The sequence below is a fragment of the Bidens hawaiensis genome, unplaced genomic scaffold (genome assembly GCF_021521415.1).
Source record: "Bidens hawaiensis isolate Kalapana, Puna unplaced genomic scaffold, B.hawaiensis_p1.1 tig00006990_1, whole genome shotgun sequence".
NCBI classification, from domain to species: Eukaryota; Viridiplantae; Streptophyta; class Magnoliopsida; order Asterales; family Asteraceae; genus Bidens; species Bidens hawaiensis.
The window spans coordinates 549859-575700 of record NW_027491479.1 but is presented as its reverse complement, the minus strand read 5'-3'; positions in this window follow the sequence as shown (position 1 = coordinate 575700).

The window sequence follows — 25842 nt, the reverse complement described above, 5'->3', positions numbered from 1 at the left end:
AATAAAATAATAAGATTTCCAAACAACATCCAGGCGACAAGTCCATGTCCCCCTCCCCACCTTGTCGCCATATCGCCCAGTGGGAGGGGGTGTTGCCACCAAATATTGCCCAAAATGTTCACATTTGTCACCCCACTACGGTTTGTCTAATGAATTTGCTCATTAATGATTTATTTTAAAGTTAACTTTTTTTTAGTAAAAACAAACTCTATCTTTTTCCAGTCTAGAGACTGACGGATTACCTTCGAAACAAAGGATTGAAAAATTCCTTCTGCTTTGGACAAGATAAGTGGACAGATGAGTTGAATAATACAGGGACTGATAAGCTAAGCGAGGTTTTCCTTTAAGACCTCCCAATCTAAACTTTATTCAGAGGTGGGTCTTTCAACCGCCTACTCAATTCACACCATTAAAAGTTCAACCAATTGTAAATGAAAAAATTTATAGTTACCACTAAGGCACAAAATATACACAGCCTGGGAAACAAAAAATAGCAAATGAAGCAATTGAATTGAGAAAATAATAATAATAATAATAATAATAATAATAATAATAATAATAATAATAATAATAATAATAATAATAATAATTCATCCTTGGTAGCACAACGACTCAAATGTATCACAGGTTATATGAAAGAAAAAACTGTCAAGAAAAGACAACTAAGCTCTTTAGCAGTTGTCTGTATTAAGACAACATACAAGCCCTAGTTTAGTGGTTTAAAGAAACACTAATTGACCCCGGGCAGATTACAGATAATCTGGGGGTTAAATAGATGTTTCCCACGAGGGGTTATATCCGGCAAAGATGGTTCTTCTGGTGACCTGCAAAACAGACACCGTGAGCTCGTCACTTAGAAGGGGGGGTACCTCCTTGTGACCACCCTCCGGCGTGAGAATCAGACTAGATTGCTCTTGAATATAAGTGTATATTAAGAGATTGCTAGAAAAGATAAGATGTGATAAGGTAATGTAATGTAATGTGATGTGTCCATACCATTTTAAGGTGTTGGAGTATTTATAGCCGAAGGTAGGTTTCCAAGCAGGTACAGCCGGCTGAATAGTATTCCTGTTATGCCAACTGTGGGCTATGCACGTGCCATGCTGGTGGTTGGTGGGTAGGCAGCGGCTGATAGTGACCAGGCCGGCTGTGTACTATTCCTGTTCCACAAACTGCAGGCTATGCACGTCCTCCGACAGGTTGGTGAGTAGGCAGCGGCTGATAGTGACATACAGTACAAGAGCGTGCTGCTCGTCATACTGTTGTCAGTGAGCTGTCGTATCTTTGGTCAGATCTTTTGTCCATACCTCGTCAGGTACAGTACAAAAGATCCTCCAGTATCGTACGGACTGGCTCATTTGTGCGGGAGTGTTCCCGGCTTTGTGCGGGAGTGTTCCCGGCTTGCTCACTCCTTCAGGTGACATTACTGAATTATTTAAGAGTTAAGTGCCTTGTGCGTGTAGCCTTGCTGCGCGGGTAGCCTTCCCTGATGGCTAGTATCCGTTGCTGCGGGAACAGGCGGAGTACGTCGACCATTGGGAGGCTTTTTCTGCGGGAACAGCTTGCGTACTGCGCGTAAGGACGTCACGTCTCTGAGCATGGTGGGTCCTGCGGATCCAGTTGGTTTCTGCGCAGACGTCTCTTCAAGGTGAGTCTTGCGAGTTTAGCCTTTGCGCAGACGTCCCTGTTGAAGGTGAGTATTGCGGGTTCAACTGCGCAGACGTCCCTCTTTGAGGTGAGTCTTGCGGGTCCAACTGGGCTCTACTGGGACCTACCTCTTCAAGTCCCCCCAGTCCAATGTTCTTCTCATGAATTGTTAATAAGTGAGGTGAACTTTTGGACTTAAGCAAAGGGTTTTGAAAAGGGTTTAGTTTTAAGGTTTTCCATGGGGATTCTTCCCGCGGAAGTCCTAATGTCACGTGCAGAAATTCCCGACTTTTCTGCTTGATCTTTGGGTATGATGCGGGTAGGTCTGTAACCTCCTCGCAAGTCAGGAGCGTTGAGTTCCACTTGTATAGATTCTCCATGAGGTTTTGGTAGTTTTGAACATAGTGATCAATTATGTTAAAACAACCAATTCCATCTTGGAGCTTCAAACAATCTAGTTCTCGACGTTCCCGTTATGCGGGGATGTTATTTCCGTTTCCGCAAGCATGGCCCATAAGATCCTTTTTGGTTTCAATTCCCTGCGGAGTGCTAGGTATGTGAAGGGTTTCGCCTTGACACTGTACCCGCACTCGTCTTATAGTTACTTTACTTCCAAGGTATTTCTAGCTTCAATTCCCTGCGGGTGCTAAGTATGTGAAGGGTTTTGCCTTGACACTGTACCCGCACCTGTCTTATAGTTACTTGGTCGCCGAGGTATTCTTGGCTTCAATTCCCTGCAGGTGCTAAGTATGTGAAGGGTTTTGCCTTAACACTGTACTCGCACCTGTCTTATAGTTACTTGGTTGCCAAGGTAAGGGGTATAGTCCCGCTTACTTTTGAATCTTTTTGAATCTTTTTGAAATTCGAAGAGTTGGTGAAAGGATAAGAACAGTCCAAACTGTTGAAACGTCGTCCGACGGTTTCTTCTGGCAGTGTCAGGACGTGCAGGAAGTTATGGCGACGTGACAGTATATGGTCATTCCAGACGCTTTTTCAGGCGCGTGGACGCGAGTTTTCGGGCGCGTGGCCGCGAAGTTTACGGCACGCGTCCTGTCAACAGCTGTTGCCAGCTTGCTTTTTCCACGTGTCATAGTTTCATTGCACCAGTGTTTTCCTCTCTCTTCCGCATTAAATTCATCACATTCATTGCGATGAGTATATAAAGGGAGGAGAGGTTGCATCTCAACTCACAGTTTCACCTCTCTTATTCTTCTAAGCGATTTCCGGCTAATACTCTAACTTTTCTGTCGAGCATTCTCCTGAAATCGTTCTTCTTTACATCCAAAACATGTCTTCTCATGATCCTGAGGTTACCGTCGAGGAGTCCGATGTATACCTCGAGAATCCGTCGTCCACGTCGGACAAGGATGACAAGAGTAGTGCTGGCGAGTGCCAGTGTGCTCTTCCGGTCGACCTCTATCAGTACGTCGTCAGGAAGTTCATGCTCGAGCCTTTCGAGCCTGAGTTTCCTGCACCTCATCAGACGGTGTACGATGCCCCCAAGGGCAAGATAGGGGTGTACGCTGCATTCTTCGTCTATGGGAATCTCAGGTTCCCATTGACGAAGTTCGTATACCGTGTTCTGGAGAGACGGTGTGCATCTGACTAAGGTACACCCAATGGCGATCGCCAAGATCCGCCATTTCGAGTGGGTGTGTCTCATTCTGGGTGTGGAGCCCCATGTTGACCGCCTGATGACCTTCTATTCCTGGAGGTGCATCCAGGGGTGGTATACCTTGGTCAATCGGATCAAGGGTTTGAAGATCTGCGCTACCGAGCGCAGTCTTCGATCTTGGAAGCGGGAGTTCTTCTATATCTCCACTCGCGTCGTCCCCATAGCGATGACGTTCAAGAACGGGAGAGCTCTCCCGAACCTTCACGCCTCCAACTACCAGGAGGCGGAATGGTTCTCCAAGGTTTCCCGGATCCAGTCTCCGGTTTACCGCTTTGCGGAGTCCGGGATGGTGATGCTCGGGATGAGCCGGGGGTGGAAGGAGGCGTCACAGATTCCCATCGTCCTCGAATACGGTTTGAACTCTGTCCCTTACGGTATGCTTCATATTATCCGTTAATTTAGGGTTTTTGTTCTAACCGTTTTTTCTTTTTTTTTTCAGAGGGAAACGACTTGCAGTCTCTCCTGCAGCCGCGGGAGAGTGATGGTCCCGGTCGGATGGGTACTCATGCTCTAGATGAGAACGAGTTGCCCATCCTTGAGCAAACGGCGGATCGGTTCGTGGAGGTCTACCCGCCGGGCCACCCGATTCTAAGCGCCACGCGGCCAGGTAAGGAGTTGTTTAACCCTCGACCTGTCAATGCTCAAACCTCTGCTGGAATTCCTCTAATCTTGTCATCTTCTGATGAGGAATCCGCAGATGGTCCATTCTTCGTGAGGAAGAAGAAGGCTGCTGGCGGGAAGGGGAAGGCGAATGTTGCCTCCACTGCCGATCCGGTGAATCGGTCTGACTTAGAGACCGAAAGCGAGGAGGTGGCGGGGAACCCTGGTGGTGTTGAGATCACTGCTCCGGAGGTTGAGACGGCTGTCACCTCCGGGCAGCCCAGTACAGCGATGGTGACCGGCGTAAAGAGGCCGGTTCCATCGGGTTCGTCCCCGCATGTTCGTACCTTCAAGCTCAAGAGGACTCGTAAGTACAAACTTCCTTTACTTTTAACTTCATATCTTTCCGCCATTATACTTATATATCTTGTCTTCATGTAGGCGTGGATGCTACCGCATTCCAGGGTGGAGCGGGGAGGAGCACCTCCGGACCCATGATGGTAGGTTTGGTCAACCTACCTGAGGCGATGACCCAGGCGGCTGCGCCTGCTTCAGTTGGTTCAGTTGCTCACTCGGTTGAGGCAACTGCTCCAACTGTGACGACGTCTCCGCCGGTTGTCAGTGCCATATTCACTGATTCTTTCACTGAGCCGGCGGTGAGTTTTTCTGTGGTCTCTTCCGCAGCAACGACCGCGGTTGTGAGTTCACCTCCGGTGAGTTCATCTCCGTTGGTCTCTACCACGGCGGCCTCCGCCATGCCTCCTCCGGCGCCGACGACTACGGCCGGTCCTTCAGGTATGTCCGGGTTGCGGCGTCTAGCCAATCTCTGCCTCCTTCCCATCTGCCTGACCTCTTGGATGGATATCCGTTAGGTTCGGGTGATGAGTTTGGCGGCTACAGGCCTGTTGTCGACCCTACAGGTGCGTAGGGTTATTTTGGCCTGTTATGTTTTTTTTATCATCTTTTCCTAACTGCTTTTTGTTTTTGCAGTGTCGGATTCGAATGAGGTGTTTGTTCCGCGGTGGAACATCCGCCGGGGAACCTCCATTCGGACGACTGTGGACTGCGTCGAGTCACTGGGAGAAGCTATGTCAAGCTACCAGGAGGGTAGGCTGACAAACGAGCTTCGAATTCTCCTTGCCCGGATGCAGCCGCGCGTCGAGCTGCCTTGTCGTGAAAACGACAAGTTAAAAGCAGCTCGTATCCAAGAAGTAGCTCAAGCGCGGGCTGTCCGGGAGGAGAACAGGAGGCTCTCCGTCGTTGCTGCGGAGAAGGAGAAGGCCTTCAAGGCCCTTGAGGTTGAAGTTCAGGCCCGTCTCGAGGCCCGTTCCAAGGCTGCCCAAGCTGTTAACGAACAGCTTCGGTTAGCTAAGGAAACCGCTCGGAACACAACTGAAAGGGCCACCAGGGCTGAAGCTGTTGCTGAGCCTCTACGCACCGAGAATGAGGAGCTCAAAGCCAAATTAGAGAGGCTCCAGCAGGCTCATGACGCCTTGGCCATGGAAGACGCCAGGAAGCTTCAAGAAATCTTGGACCAGAGGGGTATGCTTGACCATACTGAGCGTAAGCTAAAGGGCGTTGAAGAGGCTGCTGCTAAGGAAGTGTTGCTTGCCAACCTTAACAAAAGTGAAGCCGAACGCGCCCGTAACCAAGCTCAAGCTGCCCTCCAGGAGGCTCTGGTTACCAAGGAATGGCTTCTACGAGAAGCGTTGTCGCAGGTAAGCTTAGCTTCATAATGTCTTCACGCTTTTCTTTATACTTAGAAAAGGTTTTGATACTTGTATTTTTGTTCTGTAGGTTGTGCATCAGGTCTTCACGGACACATCATATGACGATGCCATGAGCGCAGCCTCAACGCTTCTCATGAGGATGGGGAAAAGGCTGGCTTCCTGCTTGGTCTAGGGTTCGTTGAGAAGGGCATCCCGCCTTCCAACTTCCCTTTATATGCTTATGACCAAGCAGTGAACCAGTATGCTGCCTTCCCGCATCCAGTGGTGGAGAAGGTGAACGAAGTTGCTGCTGCTGATGATGGGTTAACCATTCTCAAAACCTTCCTTGAACCGCCACAGCCAACTGATGGTGCGGGTACAAGTGGGTTTGGAGGGAGTGGTCCTGAAGCTTGAACCTTTAGATCCCTTCCCACTGTTAGGATATGTTTGTTTTTGTATAGATTTACTCTTGTAGGCGGGTAGATACCTGGCCATTCTTGTAATACTTGAATTTTTATGGAATGTAAATCTTTTGTGCGGGTAGGACCGTCACTCTTGCTTTATAAACATTATACGACTTGCTCATGCATATTATAGTTTAATTTGGCACTTGTTTTGCCGCATAAACAATATATGATTCGCTTGTGCATACTTTAGTTTAACTTAGCAATTTCTTAAGTACTTTGGATAAGTTAACCTTTCAACGTGGCAGATAATAGGATAAAGTTTTGCTTCCTCTTTCGTGATTGTGCGGGTAAGACCGTCACTTTCACTTAGTAGGATGGCTAAACTTTACCTCTATCTGACCTGCGTGGAGGTTTTCCTCATTTATTCCTTAAAGAGATTTTCTAAGTGTTCTGAATAAGTTAACCTTTCGACGCGCGGTTGTCAATAGGTTAATGTTCCGTTTCCTCTATCATGATTGTGCGGGTAAGACCGTCACTTGCATTTAGTAGGATGACCAAACTTTACCTATGACTGACCTGCGTGAAGGTTTTCCTCATCTTTTCCTTAGAAATTGTTGCCGTTTTTTGTGTTTATGCGGGTTTTGCCGCCTTCCACACGCAACGACTTTTCTTCACACTTATTTATGCGGTGAAAACCGGCATCAGTGTTTTGAATAATTAACCGTTCGACGCGCGGTTGTCAATAGGTTAGTTCGGTTTCCTCTATCATGATTTGTGCGGGTAGGACCGGCAATTTCATTTAGTGGGATGACCCAACTTTACCTATGACTGACCTGCGTGAAGGCTTTCCTTATATTTTCTTTAGAAATTTGTCGTTCTGTGTTTATGCGGGTTTTGCCGCCTTCCACATGCAACGACTTGTTTTCCCACTTATGTATGCGGTGAAGACCGGCATATCAGTGTGGAAAGTTCATTAAGTATAAATGTAAGATCATCAGCGTCAATGTGATAAGGAGAATCATTTCCATTAGAAGTGGCTCTGGGCCTTTTCTTTTACAAGTTTGGAATTGATCTACATGCAACTGTGTAATTGAGCTCCCTTCCATGTTCTTGGGAGTGTCATCGAGCCTTTCGAGCCGATATGCACTTGGTTCGGAATCTCGTTGTTTACGCAGTATTTAGTCTCCGACATTGAAGCTGTAGTTTCGTGTTTTTCCCAACTGGGGTTCTACACGCGTTGGCCTGCTCAGCATCCTTTACGCCACGAGGTGTGCGAGTTCTCCATCTCTGACGAATGTCTCGATGATGTCTTTCAAGTCTATGCATTCGTCGGTGTTGTGGCCTCTTGTCCTGTGGAAGTCACAGAATTTGGAGGCCTCTCGGATTATTGGAGCCTTTGGCCATGGGAGTCTCTCGGTGTCGAATATCTCGGTGACGCTTTTGGTGAGTGGCGTCCATCTGGAGTTCCAGTTTGACGACGGCATGTTATCCTTTCCGCCTAACCGAGGGTGCGAGCCGGATGAGGTGTCAAAGTTTACCCTTGATTGCCAAATGCCTAGCTTCCTCTTTTTGCTTAGTCGGGCGGTAAGGACATTGTTTTCTCTTGTTTTCTGGGTGTAGAGATTTGTGCTCTGGGGAAGATCTCTACCCAGTTGCTTTTCCGTTTCCGCGAAGCGTTTAGCTGCTGTCATGATGGCATCCCATGTGGATGGCATGCCATGTTTACCCATTAAGGTGCGGATGAGCTCTGGGTCTTTTGTGCCCTGGATGAAAGCAGCGCGAACAAGATCTTCGCTAATATTACCCAGACTTAGCTTCTTTGAGTTGAAGTGAGTGATGAAGTCTAGCAAAGATTCATCTTCCTCTCGAAGGCAATTGAGGATTGTCCATTGCTCTTCGGTATACTTTTTTGTTGGCTGAAGTGTTGGCTAAACTTCTGTTGGAAGTCTGCCCAATCATAGATGTGGTGGACCGGTAAACGGTCAAACCACGCTCTAGCTGCTCCAACCAACGTCATCTAGAACATATAACACCACGTGGGTTCCGTCCAGTTGCTGACGATTGCCCCCGCTATGAATCTGTTCAAATGATCGTCTGGGTCGGATATACCATCATAGGTGCCGATGTTGGACATCTGTTTGGCACTTCTTGGGGCGATTGCTTCCGCAATGTCCCTTGCAAACTTGGAGGTTCCCGCATTTGCAGCGGTTGGTCTGAAGGTTTTAGAGAAATCACGTGGGTTTCCACCCGCGTTTTTTGGTTTGAAGGTTTCTCCAAAATTCCTTCTTGGTTGGAAGTCCGTTTCCTTACGCTTCCCTTTCGCCTTATGGCGAGGGTTTACGTCGGTGTCGGATTCCTCCGAATCATCGTCCAAGTACTCGCACTCATTGCTCATGTTGAGCTGTTGTCGAGTGCTTCCGAATTCGTCAGCCTGTTGGAGTGAACGTAAGCGTTCATCCAACTCAGCTTGGAATTCCCTTTGACGTTTTTCCGCCCACGCTTTAACTTGTTCAAGTGTTTGGCGGGGGGCCTCGTCTGTTGTCTTTCCACCTGGGTATCAATGAATCCCAGGGGAGGATTGTTTACTGCACTTGCCCCGGCTCAGGTAACCGGGGTAGTGTTCGTAAAATTTACTGCACTTGCCCCGGCTTGGGTAACCGGGGTAGTGTTCGTAAAATGTGTGTATTCGCCGGTGTTCCCCCCAGTAGCTGGGGTTGTGGTTACCGGGGTTTCTTGGTTACTCCCTGGCCTTGGGACCGGAGTAACGTTAACCATCTTTTCGGAGGTTTTGAAAAAACTGAGAATTAGTTCTAGCTTTTATGCACGGATGGCGCCAATGAAGAAACACTAATCGACCCCGGGCAGATTACAGATAATCTGGGGGTTAAATAGATGTTTCCCACGAGGGGTTATGTCCGGCAAAGATGGTTCTTCTGGTGACCTGCAAAACAGACACCGTGAGCTCGTCACTTAGAAGGGGGGGGGTACCTCCTTGTGACCACCCTCCGGCGTGAGAATCAGACTAGATTGCTCTTGAATATAAGTGTATATTAATAGATTGCTAGAAAAGATAAGATGTGATAAGGTAATGTAATGTAATGTGATGTGTCCATACCATTTCAAGGTGTTTGAGTATTTATAGCCGAAGGTAGGTTTCCAAGCAGGTACAGCCGGCTGAATAGTATTCCTGTTATGCCAACTGTGGGCTATGCACGTGCCATGCTGGTGGTTGGTGGGTAGGCAGCGGCTGATAGTGACCAGGCCGGCTGTGTACTATTCCTGTTCCACCAACTGCAGGCTATGCACGTCCTCCGACAGGTTGGTGAGTAGGCAGTGGCTGATAGTGACATACAGTACAAGAGCGTGCTACTCGTCATACTGTTGTCAGTGAGCTGTCGTATCTTTGGTCAGATCTTTTGTCCATACCTCGTCAGGTACAGTACAAAAGATCCTCCAGTATCGTACGGACTGGCTCATTTGTGCGGGAGTGTTCCCGGCTTTGTGCGGGAGTGTTCCCGGCTTGCTCACTCCTTCAGGTGACATTACTGAATTATTTAAGAGTTAAGTGCCTTCTGCGTGTAGCCTTGTTGCGCGGGTAGCCTTCCCTGATGGCTAGTATCCGTTGCTGCGGGAACAGGCGGAGTACGTCGACCATTGGGAGGCTTTTCCTGCGAGAACAGCTTGCGTACTGCGCGTAAGGACGTCACGTCTCTGAGCATGGTGGGTCCTGCGGATCCAGTTGGTTTCTGCTCAGACGTCTCTTCAAGGTGAGTCTTGCGAGTTTAGCCTTTGCGCAGACGTCCCTGTTGAAGGTGAGTCTTGCGGGTTCAACTGCGCAGACGTCCCTCTTTGAGGCGAGTCTTGCGGGTCCAACTGGGCTCTACTGGGACCTACCTCTTCATGGGTATTTACGCTCTTCTCCCCAACGTTATTTGTTTATTGGAAAAGCGTGCATAACAAACAAGCACGATAGGCTACCAACGCTACGCTATATTGTTAAAATCAATTAAAAATGTATGTTTTATTGTTGATGCATACCGAAAAGGTTGCACACTTGTAAAGTTTTGTGTAAAATGAAATTTTAAAATGGCGTTTTGTAACATCCGCCCCTCATTATACTCAATATTGACTACTTTGCCTACTAAAAGCTTGAGACTTTATGTTTGGTTACTAGATGCAGACTTCTCCTAAGGTCACCAATCCGTGGATTACAAACACCGAAAAATGTTTATTTATGGAGTTCTACTATCATCCATAACTGACGAGCCCAAAACGGGTTAGTTCTTTGAGTTAAGATATTTTTTATGAGGTTGAGTATCTCTCATATCCTTTAACGATATAAGATTTTCTCGAGTGTTAGCAAACACCCCCTTATGGACTTACAATCTTCAATGAAGCTTGTCCCCAAAATCTTGACTAGGGATGTGTTCAACTAAGGTGTTTCAAATACCTTGGGTGACTCATCGTCCTTGAAGAGGTTGTGCCCACAATCCCGAACGGAAAACGAGCGTGCCTTATACCATTTGTAACATCTAGGGGGTATTCTTCGGGTTAGTTTTTCGGGTTTCTGGTTTTTTGGGTCGAGTTCTTCGGGTTTCCAAATTTTAAATCCAGACCTGAAACCCAACCCAAATCTCTCACAGTTTCTTCGGTTTCGGGTTTTTCAGGTTGGGTTAATCGGGTTTTGAGTATACTAGGGAAAAAAAAGAAAAAATGGCAAAAGACGTCATTTACGTTTGACCTGATTTTCATTAGACGTCCTTTAATGAAAGAAATAGCAAAAGGCATAACTCATGTTTCAAATTTGTTTCACGTTACGTCCTTTGTCACTAAACCAGTTAAATTTTTTCGTTAAATCTGGCCATGTGCAAAGCACATGAGGGCATATTTGTAACTTCACATTTTATAAATTATATAGAACAATTACACACTCTTTATCCCCATCTCTTTCTCTCATCTCTCTCTCTCCTAGCCACCATGACCTCCACCTGCCACCGTTACTAACATCACCACCATCAGGGCAGCCACAAAACCGGTGTATACTAACATGGTTTGGGCATCACGAGGTTGCTTGTTTGCGACGACAGTAGAGGGTACAAGCCTTCTCGTTTTCCGGCGACCAAAAGAAGCTCTCTTTGTAGCGATTGGTGGTGATTGAAGCATTAGACGATGATTAGAAGTCCAATCGGACTAGTGACCAAATGAATAAAGGGACGGTAAGTGTACCAAGACCTCGCTTAGTGTTCCGCCGGAAACCCTTATTTTAGATCTTAACGGCGATGTGGTTATTGTCCGTCGGAAACCCTAATTTCATACCTAATAAGCTATTTAGAACACTAATTTTAGATATTAAGTGCGATGGTGTTATTATGGTTGTTTGGTGGTGTGGTGTGCAAGTGGTTGCTTCGATTATGTTGAATTGTTGTTGTAGGTTAATTAGGTTTTGTGGTTTGGTGAATTTGGGTTCTCGGGTCAAGTTACAAATCTGGCAGTGGTTACTTAAAGTGGATGCGTTGGTGGTGGACAGTGGTGGAGTGGGTGGCAGGTGAGGACGGCGATGGTGAAGATGTGGTGGTGAACATCCAAAGCCTTTTTTATATTTCAGCTACTTCGTTTTTCCAGTGAGACGGTATAGCGGAAAGTAGAGGACGATGGTGACCGGAAAACCGATCAATATGGTGGAGGAGAATTGATGGACGGCTGGAGGATGATGTGGGGCTTATGGGACCCCTCGCCGGAAAACCGGTTTTGGTGGTGATGGGTTGAATGGTGGTGACTGGTGATGAATCTGGGGAGGGGATGGTGATGATGAAGATAACCCACTTTATATATATTTTATTTTATTGAAAAATAAATGTATTTTTTCAAAAGGTCAAATGTATAGTTTAATTACACAAACAGTCCTTAAAGGGGTAAAATGACCACACTGCCCTCATGTGCAAGGCACATGACCAGATTTAACAAAAAAAATTAACTAGGTTAGTGACAAAGGACGTAACGTGAAACAAATTTGAAACATGAGTTATGCCTTTTGCTATTTCTTTCATTAAAGGACGTCTAATGAAAATCAGGTCAAACGTAAATGACGTCTTTTGCCATTTTGTCGAAAAAAAACTACATTGCTAAATTTAAATGTTACATGTTCTTCTTTACTCGTAATGTAAAAAAACCAATAAAGCATCCTAAAAACAGTAAAATTTAACGAAGTTCAATCATAAAAAACTAGACCGTCATAATCATCTTCAGTATGTCGTGATTAGGTGTTGAATTATAGTTACTTTTATTCATAAATTGAAACATTAATAAACAATAAACAATCGATTCATAATAGGTGGAATGACAACAATCTATTCAAACTAAATTTTGATAACGTTAGCGGCTAAAGTTTAGCCTATAACACATAAGAATATATATGGTTTTAAAAATAAAAGTTTATTTGGGTTTTTCGGGTTGACCCGAAACAAAAAATTTGGACCCAAAAACCAACCCGAATTACTTTGGTTCGGGTTCGGGTTAGCCCTTTCTCGGGTTCGGGTTCTCTCGGGTCGGGTAGTTCAGGTACGGGTACGGGTTTTCTCGGGTTAAGTTTCGGGTTTCGGGTAAAAGTGACAGTCCTAGGCTAACATCCGATTGTTCATACCAATCAATATTACATATTTTTTTTACTAGGGTATCAAGACTTTGCCTTTATTACCGTAAAAAGAACTTCCTAGGAAGTTACTCATTAGGTGAGTCTACTCAAGTATGTTTAGTTATTGAGCTCTTCTTTCATCCATAGCCATACCCGTAAGATGTATTAGTGATACATAAGGTCATTTTTTTATTGAGCTCTTCTTTCATACATCTTTTTAGCGCTCATTATTTATGATTGATTTGAGATTTAATAGGGTGTTACACTTTTGATATGATATATAACGATAAATGATTAAATTGGATATGCAACCACAATATCATGTTACTTCCAAATATATGCGTAATATACTAAAAAACAACTAGTTTCACGATTTCTCGAATACCAATCATCATGCAACATAGGGGTGTTCTTCGGGTTATTTATTCGGGTTTCGGGTTGTTTGAGTCGGGTTGTTTGGGTTTGAGCTCAAAACAAATTGACCCAAGAGCCGACCCAAATAAGTTCGGTTTGTTCGGGTTTCGGGTTATACGGTTCGGGTAAATTCGAGTTGGGTTTCGGTTTTAACAAATTAAAAAAAAATCCACCTTTAACAATATCATAAATTAAAAAACCATATTCCAAGCCGTTATATGTCACGCCCCGCCTTCGGGCCTAGGCGTGTGACTCACAGTTGGTACCACTTTTGTCAATTTATCAAAGTTTGCAGCGAAAAATGTTAATTTAAAATATTTAATTTCATAACAAAAGGGATTTAAACACCCTTGATTATTTTACAAAATTACTTGTTTAAGAACAAGTTTAATATATATATGCCTCAATACAAAATTTGCTGAGCCACCAGCTGTAAACTATGCCTAGTGTTCTTCTATCTTCACTGGCATATCCATCACTATTCCTTACTCCTGATTACCTGAAAACAGTTTCAAAATACGTCAGCTATATGCTGGTGAATACGCTGACTCAATAAAACATTTTCACAATTCGTAATGACACAACACCAATAGTGTTCAACGACTCAGTGGGTCTCAATCCCATCTCATCGGAACTAAACATACGCACAAACCACATAATCGGACTTCACTCGCCCTAGAGACAGTCACTTACCTCATGGTCAGTATGTCTGTAGTGTGCCCACTACAGTACATATATGTAAGGATCCAGACACATGTGTATTTTAGTCTGAGTGTTTAGTACTACCTTGTATCAAAACGTTTTAGAGAATTTGAACCAACCCTCATGCAAATATTTCCATAACTCTTTTACATATGGATAACAGTCCATAATTTCAAAGAGTAAATATCTTCTCAAAATATATAATACATAGACGTATTCACGTCATAAAACATTTCACACTATAAAAAGGTTTGGACGTATTCACCTCTTGTTGATTTCAAGATTTCTCACCAACCGATGTATGATCTTTATCTCGGACCTATAGTACGAGAATAACATTCTATAAATAACTAGATCTACAATCTAGCTATAGACCTTAAGTCTATTTGCATAACCTTTACCTTGATATTCATTTCCTTTTGTAAAACATTTATATGCTACGTTTCTTCATCATAAAGAAACGTATATATCAAGTTTCTTCTTTTATAAGTAATATCTTTATAAAAATAAAGAGTAACATTTCATCAATAATCTTATCTTATGAAAGTTTATATTTCACTTACTTACCTAATCAAGGTATAGACTATACCCTTGACTAGGGTCTAAGCTATATAAAATAATAATAAAATAATAACTTAAGCATAATTCCTACCTTACGCGGGTATTTTGATTTGCCTAAGCCTTGTACAAGTAGCACTTCTAGTTAAACCGTTAGAACCTTGTTTCGAACTCGCTTAACCATTCGACGGAGCATCAGAACTTCAATTCATGCACGTTTTACGAGAAATCAGAGTCTCGAAACCTCACGATCGTCGTGAACGCTTCCCTAGGTTATGTGTGTGTAAAGAAAGGTGTTTTTGGAATGAGAATGCTTCAAACCCTTAGCCCCCTTTTATAGGCAAAGTTTTGGGGACCGTCGCGTAGCGCGACGCCATTTTCCTTGGGCCGTCGCGTAGTGCAATGCCGCAATTCACAAGGTCTTGCCACGTGTTGACACGTGGTTGATCCGGTTACTTAACCGGGTCATCGTGTAGCAAGATACCCCCTTCCTTCTGGACCATCATGTAGCGCGACGCCCCTTTTTCTAAACTCATGGGAAACTGCATCGCGTAGTGTCACACCCCGACCAATGAAGGCGGAAACGTCGAGGCGCGACATGATTGCTCATTGCACAATGACACTATAAAGTTACAATATTTAAACAACTCATTTAAATCCATATAATCATAAATAACACAACAATTGTTCATACAAAATGCCAAATAGATAGATAAACAAATAACTTGTTCTTTTATTTTCTAATATCCTAAAGCCAAGATAATAAGTTTCTTCAAGTAATCCAATCAAGCTAACATCAAACCTGTAATATTGCATAAAATAGAGTTTGTCAACACGAAGGTTGGTGAGCAATTTTCATAGTTTTAGACAATAAGTATATAGTATGAAATCCACAACTAGTATATGAAAACAATAAATAATAGCAACAATTTAGATAATAAAACCGTCAATAAAAATACATTGACGAACCGTCAATAAGAATACATTGACGACAATAATGAAATCGTCAATAAGAATACATTGACGACACCTTTCTATATGGGGATACCATATATACTCGGAATTAACGTATGATCATACTTTGATGAGGCTACCCGTCTTAGCATTCAAGAGGCTACCCGCCTTAGCATTCAAGAATTTGCACATAATCATGTAAAACATATAACACCAAATCGAGCATTTACTTAAGTAAACATATACAATACGTGTTGTGGTTTAAGACTCAAGTATAAATCATTTGAATTTGAATAAGTATGCAATGCCACCCACAAAACGAAAGATGGAAAACGGGGAATGAAAAAGTACTCACATTAACAAGTAACTTGAAAGATAGTGTCGTGAATAATCGGAGAGATCGGTTTAACGGCAAGACCTATATTAAACGGGTCTTGTGTTAGTAAGTAGTCTTGGAAGGGTTTAAAATAAAATACATGACAAATAAAGTAAATAAATAAAGTTTAGGATTTAAAATGTAAATATTTGAGAAATTAAAGAAACGAGTTTTGTAAAATAAGTTTACTCGAAACCGGGTCTCGGTATTCTATTCATTAGTTTTTTGCTTTTTTTTTACTCAACCTATGTTAAGTAATAATGTGGGTTAAAATGCGATATTGCAAAACCCTTGGTTATAAGAATACCAAAACGAGGTTTAAACGAGTGTTCGGGTTTGTCGGTTCGAGACTTGATAATTGACCAAGCTCACAGTTAACTTCCCAAAATAATAAATGTTATGAGATAACTCAATAAAATCAAAATAGACTTAACCAAGAATGTAGTTCTATTGTGAAGAACCTTAACGTTCCTTAAGCGAGTATACGACCTTATCGGTTCGAACTTGTTATAAGATCAAGTTGGTTACCGACATGCCAAGTATGTTTAAAAATTAACTAAAATTGATTTAAAATATAATCTTGAAGAAAAATATGAGTTTTGGTGGCTAAAAACACACTTGTGTGTCTTAAGCGAGTGAACTCGGTTTAGTTTGGTTTTTGGTTCGGTCCTTGACTCGGAATAAGACCGAGGATGGTTACCACATACCCAATTACCATGGAACTTGTAAAATAACTTATAAATAATAATACTCAAGTTTTACATTCAAAAAGTTAACAATAAAGCTTTTAAACAAAAGTTCGGTTTTTGGTTCGGTCCTTGACTCGGAATAAGACCGAGGATGGTTACCACATACCCAATTACCATGGAACTTGTAAAATAACTTATAAATAATAATACTCAAGTTTTACATTCAAAAAGTTAACAATAATGCTTTTAAATAAAAGTTCGGTTTTTGGTTCGGTTCTCAACTCGGGATGAAACCGAGGCTAGTCACCACATACCCAATACCATGGAACTTGTAAAATAACTTATAAATAATAATACTCAAGTTTTACATTCAAAAAGTTAACAATAATGCTTTTAAACAAAAGTTCGGTTTTTGGTTTGGTTCTCAACTCGGGATGAAACCGATCCCGAGGCTAGTCACCACATACCCAATACCATGGAACTTGACAAATATGAACAATAAACTAAAATATGTAAAGTTAAGCAAGTATAACAAGTTATATGGTTAGATTTGTTAAATATATAAACAATGACTACAAAATCCTCCATGTAACCTTGCCTTACTAGCCCAATATTTCAACCGGTCGAGACCGGAGAAATGAAAGACCGAAGGTAAACAAGGAGTGTATATTATATATATGTTGTAACATCAAGCTTTAAGTGTTGAGAAGTTAGTTAAAATGAAAGATTAGCTTATGAAGAACAACCTTAAAATTCAAGAATTTGAGAGAGAAATGAAGAAATGAGCTAGCACAAATGAAGAAGATGGGTGTGTATATATAGGATATGTTGAATGGATCTTTCATAAAGGGTGTTTCATGAAAATGGGTTGGTTATAGACCCAAGAAAGCACAAACTACAAATGGGTCCTTTAAGTCTCCATTTTGGTAGTTTTAGTCCCTGGAGTTCGTTTTGAGCGTTTTCGGGGATTTTTAAGAACCGAAAAGGGTGTTTTTTTTATCCAACAACTATAAAACAAATATTTAACATACAATTCATCATTTTGATAATATCGAAAGGTTCGGGATACAAAACGGGTCGGGTTTACATTAAGAATACAAGTATAAAATAACCCGAAATTGACAAATGTCACACGTAGCGCGATGATCTAGTCTGTATACCCGTCGCGTAGCGTGATGGGTCTGGAAATCAGAATATTTATTTTTAGTCTTTGAACTTTTGTATCTTGTCACTTCTTGGTCGATCTTCTATAGGTTAAAAATACCAAAGCGGCCCTGCGGCTTGCGGTGATGCGAGCGTGTGAAGTGCCAAGTGCGCCATCAAAACGCCACATTACGCCCATCGCCCGAATCCGTGTCCGTGTCCGTGCGCGTCAGGTGCTTCGCACCCTTCGCTAGGACTAGTGAGGGTGGTTAGCCCCATAAGAACATTACCATGGAAAATTCCTTCCTTATAAAGTGCTTTTATTTCTTTCCCACCTTCTATGTGGGATGAAGTTTCCTTACTTATTCCTTTAACATAATATACTTTCTTTTCTTTATCATACTTTTTCCCATTACCTTTCGCATAATTATTTTTTTTTGGTCATTTATTTTTATAGACTTGTCAAATTTGGACCAAAACTTTGTGGGTGTTTCATTATAAAACCATAATATACAGCCATATTCAACAATATCATATATTATTTAGCAAAACATGAAATTTATCATACAAAAATGCATTAGATGAGATGGAGTGTTTTAGCCTGTGGATTAATACCTGTAAAGATTGAAGAAACATGCTTAATAAATATTGGTTTAAATATTATACTATTTAAGTTTTTGAATTAAAGATACATTCTCCGCATGCTTTATTGGCATTAATACATTGGGATGTAAATAGATCCAATATTAATTGGAGTATTGAGAACAACCGAACAAGAATACATAAGGTCAATGTGCTACTTCACCGCTAAACTACCCTATAAAATTAGGGATACATGCATCGATGTATTATACTTCGGGTTATTCGGATCAACCCAAATCTGGGTATTTCAACCCAAATACCGACCCGAATATTTTATCTCGGGTTCGGGTTAGGAGTTTAATCGGTTCGGGTGAATTCGGTTTGGGTTATTTGGGTCTCGGGTCGCTTCGATTCGGGTACGGTTAAAAAACACACCCCTAATGCAACAGAACATATGAGGTTGATCTCACATATATCATGAGTGAAAATTGTAACAAAAGTGAAAAGAAAGGAACTATAATTTAATTAGTGAAGATTAGGGACTCAATACATAACTTTTTATTACCTAGATGACTATTTTTGTGATACAAAACAAAGGAAATAAACTTTTATGGTAATTTGGTTATCTAAGGTTTCCTATTATTAGTAGTTAGCACGGCTATCTAAGGCTTACAATAATTTCCAATATAATTGACATGTCTTACAAATACGATGCTTTGTATTCTTTTGTTCAAATGAGGGCTACTTCATTTCATTTTTTTTTCTTGTAACGAATTGACAAACGCTAGTAGCGGTTGGTCTTTAATGTATATTGATATGTTTAGTTTATCGGTTTACTTTTACCATTAATCGTTTTGAGATTAAGTTTTGAAAGGCGCAGGCTCGAGCATTCATATTGCTTTGAAATTTTTTCTTGGACATTAAGATAAACGTGTCTAAGTAGTATGCCTTTTAAAAAGGAAATTTTTTGTTGCCTATTATTTTCTAAGATGGAATTCTAAATAGTCTTTTTATATTAAGGCCAATCATTGTAGGCTATCGACATGGACGCAAAGATGTGGGTGTTAAACACCATGTCGGCGAGGCAGTAATTGGCTAACATTGGAAGGGGTAGAGGAGGTGGCTGACGTAAATGGTGGCGGTGCCCCCCTACGTTATATGCTCTGCCTATGCACGAAAATAAAAGCTTTAACAACTATTAAATCACAAAGAATAATAATTTGCTTTGTTGAAGCTTTTGAGATATTTGGGGTACAACTAGATTCTTCTCGAATAAAAGGGGCAAAATGGAACATAATGTATTCCATGACAATGACACGTGGCAAATAATAACCCCGTAGAATGCACGCAGTCTATTTGCATCAGATCCACTCCGACCGTCCGATCAAGACCAACCTTTTGACTGCACACTCAATCACGAGTTCCCCTTTTAACAAAAGTGACTTTTGCCTTATGGTCCCTAAATTATCCGTTATTTGCAAAATATGCACCAAGTAATTTAAGGTGACTTTGGTTTGAATTTGTATATGGAATTGCATTTGTATATTGAAGAGGTAGGTCCCAGCAGAGCCCAGTTGGACCCGCAAGACTCACCTTGAAGAGGGACGTCTGCGCAAGGACCAACTGGTTCCGCAGGACAAACCATGCTCAGAGATGAAGACCTTACGCGCAGTACGCCAGCTGTTCCCGCAGGAAAAGCCTCCCAATGGTGAAGTACCCCGCCTGTTTCCGCAGTTGCGGATACAAGCCATCAGGAAAGGCTACCCGCACTAATGGCAAGGCTACACGCACAAGGCACTAACTCTCAATAATTCAGTGTCACCTGAAGAAGGAATGAGCAAGGCGGTAATACTCCCGCCCAAATGAGCCAGTCCGTACGCTTCTGGAGGATCTTTTGTACTATACCTGCCAAGGTATGGACAAAATAGACAAGATCTGACCAAAGCAGCCCATGAACCAATCACAGGGTGACAGCTCACCGACAACAGTACGAGGAGCACGCTCTAGTACAAAATGTCACTATCAGCCGCTGCCTACTCACCAACCCTTGTCGTGGCACGTACATAGCCTGCAGTTGGTGGAAAAGGAATAGTACACAGCCGGCCATGTCACTATCAGCCGCTGCCTACCCACCAATCACCAGCATGGCACGTGCGTAGCCCACAGTTGGTAGAAAAGGAATATTATACAGCTGGATGTACCTGCTTGGAAACCTACCTTCGGCTATAAATACTCCAACACCTTGGAACGGTATCATTATCTTGTATCTTATCTTCACTAGCTATTTCTCTTAATATACACTTATATTCAGAGCAATCTAGTCTGATTCTCACGCCGGAGGGTGGTCACAAGGAGGAACCCCCCCTTCTCAGTGACGAGCTCACGGTGTCTGTTTTGCAGGTCATCTGAAGAATAACCATCTTCGCCGGAACTAACCCTCGTGGGAAACATCTATTTAACCCCCAGATTATCCGTAATCTACCCGGGGTCACTTAGTGTTTCTTCATTGGCGCCATCCGTGCATAAAAGCTAGAACTAATTTTCTCAGTTTTTTCAAAACCTCTGGAAAGATGGTTAAGGTTACTCCGGTGCCAAGGCTTGCGAGTGACCAAGAAACCCCGGTAACCACAACCCCAGCTACTGAGGGGAACACCGGCGAGTACACAAATTTTACGAACACTACCCCGGTTACCCAAGCCGGGGCAAGTGCAGTAAATAATCATCCCCCGGGATTCATTGATACCCAGGTGGAAAGACAACAGACGAGGCTCCCCCGCCAAACACTTGATCAAGTTAAAGCGTGGGTGGAAGCACGTCAGAAGGAATTCCATGCTGAGTTGGATGAACGCTTACGTTCACTCCAGCAGGCTGACGAATTCGGAAGCACTCGACAACAGCTCAACATGAGCAATGAGTGCGAGTACTTGGACGATGATTGGGAGGAGTCCGACAGTGACGCAAACCCTCGCCATAGGGTGAAAGGGAAGCGCAAGGAAACATACTTCCAACCAAGGAATTTTGGAGAAACCTTTAAACAAAGGAACGCGGGGGGAAACCCACGTGACTTCTCCAAAACCTTTAGACCAACTGTTGCAAATGCGGGAACGTCCAAATTTGCAAGGGACATTGCGGAAGCAATCGCCCCGAAGAGCGCCAAACAGATGTCCAACATCGGCACTTATGATGGTATATCCGACCCAGACGATCACTTGAACAGATTCATAGCGGGGGCAACCGTCAGCAACTGGACGGAACCCACGTGGTGTTATATGTTCCAGATGACGCTGGTTGGAGCGGCCAGGGCATGGTTTGATCGTTTACCGGTCCATCACATCTATGATTGGGTGGACTTTCAACACAAGTTCAGCCAACACTTCAGTCAACAGAGGAAATATACTGAAGAGCAGTGGACGATCCTCAACTGCGTTAGAGAGGAGGATGAATCCTTACTAGACTTCATCACTCGCTTCAACTCAAAAAAGCTGAGTCTGGGCACAATAAGCGAAGATCTTGTTCGCGCCGCTTTCATCCAGGGCGCCGAATACCCAGAGCTTATCCGCACGTTGACGGGTAAGGACGGCATGCCATCCACATGGGATGCCATCATGACGGCGGCCAAGCGCTTTGCCGAAACGGAGAAGCAACTGGGTAGGGATCTTCCCCAGAATACACACCTCTACACGCAGAGCACTAGAGAAAACAACGTTCGGACCGCCCGGCAAAACAAAAAGAGGAAGCTAGGTATTTGGCAGTCAAGGGTAAACTTTGACACCTCATCCAGCTCTCGCCCTCTAGTAGGCGGAAGGGATAACACGCACCCATCAAGCCGAAAACACCGGTGGACGCCACTCACCAAAAGCGTCACGGAGATATTTGCCGCCGAAAAACTCCCATGGCCAAAAGCTCCAATGATCCGGCAGCGACCTAATGCGGATCAGAGCAAATCCTGTGACTTCCACGGGACAAAGGGTCACAACACTAAGGAGTGTACATCCTTGAAGGATATTGTTGAAACATTCGTCAAGGATGGAAGACTTACACACCTTGTGGCATCAATCAAGAATGGAGGGAGGAATGATAACCGATACAAAGGCAACAGACGAAAACCCGTTGACATCAGCATCCACATGGTTCATAGTAACATCAGAGGAAGAAAAAGATGAATGACAAAACCATGCGCGTGGAAGGAAGCTGAGGTGCGCTTCCCGCAAGTGCCAGGAGGACCCAGCAAAGAAGGCCCAATCGTCATCAAAAGCCAGCTGGGGCACTACATCACTTCCCGCACTCTTGCTGACAACGGCGCCTCGTCAACGGTTATGTACAGGCAGTTTTTCGACAAGCTAGACGACGAAGACAAGGAACGCCTGGAAACGGTCTACGCCTTGATGGAAGGGTTCGACGGCAGCACGAACACCCCCCAGGGTATCCTATCTTTCCCCGTCATTCTCACGGACGGGAAACACTCCCGCACAGAAGACGTGGACTTCGTCGTGATGAGGAAGCCACACCACACATACGACATTCTCTTCGGGAGAGACGGGATGGCAAGATTCAATGCCGTGGTATCTTCAGTCCACGGCATGATGGGATGGCCAACAGCTGAGGGTGTAGCGATGATCACCGGTATTCCCCAGGTATGCATCGCATCTGTCTCATCTAAACCCAAACCAAAGATGGCTAAACCAACCATCACCGAACCAGAAAAATGGGCCCTCAATGGCAAATACCCTGACCAGGCTGTTACCATTGGCCCAACAATCATTGATCCTACGCGCACCTTACTCAAACGCTTACTACAGAAAAACGCTGACATCTTCGCGTGGACACCAGCTGACATGACTGGTGTACCTCGAAGTAAGGCAGAGCATAAGCTCAAGTGTGACCCGGCTTTTACGCCAGTCATTCAAAAGCGCAGAGTAATGGGGGCGGAACAAGCTAACGCGTGTAGAACCCAAGTCAAGGAACTCCTTGACGCGGGCATCGTACGCGTTAGCAAATATCAAACATGGGTTGCAAATCCCGTTATGGTACCGAAGACTAACAAACAATGGCGCATGTGCAAAGATTTCAAAGACTTAAACAAAGCATGCCCCAAAGATTGTTATCCGTTACCCGAAATTGATCTTAAGGTAGATTCGTTAGCACCGTTTCGCCTTAAATGCTTCCTTGATGCGTATAAGGGGTACCATCAAATCCACATGGCCATAGACGACCAGGACAAAACCGCATTTCAGATGCCCGATGGCACATTTTGTTATCAAATAATGCCATTTGGACTTAAGAATGCAGGGTCCACATACCAACGCCTGATGGACAAAGAGTTTCATGCCCAAATTGGGAGGAACTTGGAAGTCTACATGGATGACTTGGTCGTCAAAAGCCCTGAGCCAGAAGCGATGTTGAAAGACATCGAAGAAACTTTCAACACACTCAGAAAGATAAACATGAAGCTCAATCCGAGCAAGTGTTCCTTTGGGATGGAAGAAGGGAAGTTCTTAGGAGTCATCGTTACTAAAGATGGCTTCAGAGCGAACCCTGAAAAGGTCGAAGCCATTATCAAAATGGAATCACCTACTACCATCAAGCAAGCTCAGACACTGAATGGACGACTAGTTGCACTTAACCGCTTTTTGGCAAACCATGCGGATAGGTCGTTCCCATTCGTGTCCACATTGAGAAACTGTTTAAAGAAAACGCACTTCCGCTGGACACCAGAAGCGGAAGCAGCTTTTCAGGAAATTCGGTCACGCTTGATCGAACTCCCAACGCTCACAACACCAGAAACGGGGGAGGAATTAATCTTATACCTCTCCGCCACAGATAGAGCAACCGGGGCAGTCCTGCTAGTAGAGCGAAAAGGCATTCAGATGCCAATCTACTATGTTAACCGTGTCCTAACAGACGTAGAAACCCGGTACTCTACCCTAGCACTTGTACAGGCTTCACGCAGGCTAAGACGATATTTCCAAGGTCACCCAATCACCGTTCTCACCAACTTCAAACTTGCAAACGTTCTGGGCAAACCCGAATTGTCGGGACGCAAAGTCAAATGGGCAATAGAATTGGGAGAATACTCGATAAAGTACAAGCCGAGACCAGCCATAAAAGGCCAGGTCCTGGCCGACTTTATTGCAGAAGTCCCCGCTTCGCGGGAGAAAGAGTGCCAGGAGGAGGCTCAACCCTCCCCAGCACAGGACATCGATGATGTCTGGCGACTCTACACTGATGGAGCAGCCGGCAACGAGGGTTCAGGCGCAGACTTGAAACTAACCAACCCAGCAGGCCAAGAATACACTTACGCTATTCGACTGGATTTTCCAAGTACGAATAACGAAGCGGAGTATGAAGCATTCTTGGCCGGGCTGAGAATTGCGCGTAAGATGGGAGTGAAGAACTTGGAAGCCCCGTGGATTCCATGTTAGTAGCCAACCAAATAAACGGGACGTACACGGCCGTGAACGACACAGTGGCCCTGTACCTCGCACAAGCAAAAACCCTTATGCGCGATTTTAACGATTGTAAAGTCATACACGTCAAGCGTAGCGAAAACAAATCTGCGGATGCGTTAAGCAAGCTTGCATCATTAGCCTTCACCCACTTGGGAAAGAACATCCGCATTGAACTCCTTGGAGCACCATCAGTCCCGCACAAGGAAATCTGTGTCATCCAAACCGGCACAGAAACATGGATGACACCAATAATAAATTACCTTGCGGCGGGTATACTACCAGAGTCAAAAACACAGGCAAGAAAAATACGTTGTAAAGCACTGAACTATCAACTCATCGATGACATCCTTTACAGACGTAACTTTCTTGGCCCACTCCTAAGATGCGTAGACAACCAAGATGCTGGTTACCTCCTAAGGGAAGTGCACGAGGGCATCTGTGGAGTACACGCATGTCCACGCGCTGTTGTAGCTAAGCTAAACAACGCGGGATACTTTTGGCCGGGGATGCATACGGATGCACTGGCATACATCAGAAAGTGTAGGTCTTGCCAACTCTACGCACCCAACACGCATCGCCCGAAGAATGAACTTGTTCCAGTCACCTCTTCATGGCCATTTCAGAAGTGGGCCATCGATGTGACAGGCCCATTTCCCACAGCAGCAGGAAACGTTCAGTTTCTAGTGGTAGCCATTGACTACTTCACCAAGTGGATAGAAGCAAAACCCTTAGCCCAAACAACCGCAAAATATATTAAAAATTTTATTTGGGAATTTATTATTTTTCGTTTTGGACTTCCACAGACTTTGGTGAGCGATAACGGCACCAACTTTGCTGACAAGAAGCTACAAAAGTGGCTGGAAGAACTTCAAATCACCCACACCTTTACCTCAGTGGCGCACCCGCAGGGTAATGGTGAGGTGGAAAGAGCAAATAAGAGCATCGTCGACGGCATAAAGAAAAGACTCTTGGAACACAGATCCGGTTGGGTGGACGAAGTTCCACACGTCCTTTGGGCAAACAGAACGCTGAAAAAGGCCAGTACGGGAGAAACCCCGTTCAGCCTCACTTATGGTACTGAAGCCATGGTCCCGGTCGAAATTGGTTTACCCTCACCAAGGGTCTTGATTCAGCCAGAAGACAATGATGCGGAAAGACGGTTAGACCTTATGTTAACCTAGGAACGCAGAGACTTAGTCGGAGCGCGTGAAGAAAACTACAAGCGATAAATGCAAAAATACTACAACACGCGGGTAAAACTCTGCAACTTCAATATAGGAGACTACATATTGCGTAACAACGAGGC